General features: G+C 60.2%; 1 pseudogene; it reads right to left on the bottom strand.

Moving 5' to 3' along the window:
* Window positions 1–330: 330 nt before the first annotated feature.
* Window positions 331–1,877, bottom strand: LOC102875599 (annotated as a pseudogene).
* Between the last annotated feature and the right edge of the window lie 2 nt (window positions 1,878–1,879).

Raw genomic sequence — 1,879 nt, 5'->3', positions numbered from 1 at the left:
TTAAAGAGTCTACCTCCTTGTGTGTCAAAACACTGTTCTCAGCGGCTGCCATGGTGGCCTCAGGGGCGGCGGTCCTGACGTTGACTGCGGCTGTGGTGGAAAGAGGCCGCGTTCCCTCAGAGCTCTGCTGTGTCGCTGTCCCCAGGTGCCAGCAGAGTGCCGAGGGAGGAGGCCGTGCTCCGTCAAGGTCTGGCTGTGTGTGGTTTTTTTTCAAGTGTGGGTTGTTTGAGATCAGGAGTCTTAAGGCCACCAGGGTTTGCATTTTGAGTGCTGAGGGGTCAAGTCCAAGAGCGGCCCTGACCACCGGGAGGATGCCTCCTTTGGCATGTCCTAGTTCTGGACGCCCTTGTCCCGCATAGCAGTGGGTGCGTCCACACTCACAGCAATGACGATGCCCTCCCCATCCTCGGTCTTGATTCGCTTCAGTTCTGGCTGCACTGGTGACTCTCCGTTTTGCCGCTTTGTGGGCAGGGATGCCGACGCTGATGCATGGGTCGCCAGCATGTGTAAGGGGCTCGCAGTGGCGCTGGTGACCGGTCCATGGACAGCAGTGGCGACTGGGACCACGTGAGTTCCGTTCTGAGTTACAGTTTTTATCGGTAGCTGGTGTTGGCCTAGTGGTGCCTGCTGTATTATGGTGACCGTCTGCACAGGGGTGGACGGGGATGTCTGGATGACCCGGCCAGTGGTCCCCAGTGGGGCATGGCCAATCGCAGGGAGAGGCTCCACTTTGACTTTCACTTCACAGTGATCCCCATTCTCCTGTGGCTCCACTTTAGGAGGGGTGACCACGGCGGCCTGCGCGACCACTGTCGGTCCAGTGACAGCATATGTGCTTGCTGGTGCTAGCCCGGTGACGCTGGTGACTGCGCCTGCGGGGAGCTGGTGGACCACGTGGACCGTCTGCACGACGGGGTGCTGGGAGGTGGAGGTTGTCACAGGGGCGGCCACCGCATAGGTGATGGGCTTCATCGTCTGTGGGAGCTGCCGCTGCACCGTTATGAGCACTGGCTGGCTGGACAGAGGGGAGCCTGGTGCACTCTGGGCAAAGCGCGCCTCCTGGATGACGGCCAGCTTGGGCTGGGCGCCTCCCGGCTCGGGCTCCAGGGGGGCTGATGAGCCTTCCCAGGACAGGCTCCCAGGGGTCTGTGCCCCACTGGAGTGAGCAGACAGCACGCCCGCGTGGTTGGGAGAAGCCTGCGCACTCCTGGAGGACAGGGGCCCCAGGGGGGTTCTGAAGCAAGGCACGCCCCGTGGCCTCTTTTTCGGAAGGCCTGCTCCATCAGCTTGCTCTCAGAGGCGGGATCTATCCTCCAGAAGGACCCTTTGCCTGGTTCCTCCTGGGAACGTGGGACTTTGATGAAGTAACGGTTCACAGAGAGGTTGTAGCGGATCGAATTCTGCCAGCCCTTGTCTGCGGTCCTGTAGTAAGGGTAATTCTTGGTGATGTGCGTGTAGATCCCATTGAGGGTGAGCTGCTTATCGGGGGCCATTGTGATTGCTTGTACAATGAGCTGCGCATAGGAGTATGGAGGCTTCGAGTCATCCTTTGGGCTGTCTCCACCTGAGGTTTCCTTGTCATTCTCTGGCTGTGAGCTGTCAGCCATTAAGTTGAGGTCAGCTGGTATCCCACGGCCCACCTTGTATCCCGAAGACCCAGCCCCACGGGGGCTGGATGGGCAGGAGTTGGCAGCGCTGATGGTGCCTGTCGGGGATGGCAGGTGACTGATGAGGTGGGCCATGGAGTCTGGAATGTTGATGGTCAAGGGCGAGATGTGGGGCTGCACAGGCTTTACGGGGGATGCGGGAGCCTCCTGCTTCTCCCTGCGTTCGCTGGACAGGGCAGTGAAAGTTATCTTGATGTTCGTGCTGGGGAACC

Source organism: Elephantulus edwardii, unplaced genomic scaffold (assembly GCF_000299155.1).
Source record: "Elephantulus edwardii isolate Elephantulus edwardi_28Jun2011 unplaced genomic scaffold, EleEdw1.0 scaffold00019, whole genome shotgun sequence".
Taxonomy (NCBI): domain Eukaryota; kingdom Metazoa; phylum Chordata; class Mammalia; order Macroscelidea; family Macroscelididae; genus Elephantulus; species Elephantulus edwardii.
The sequence above is the reverse complement of the archived record's forward strand: the minus strand, read 5'-3'. Positions and strand labels throughout refer to the sequence as shown.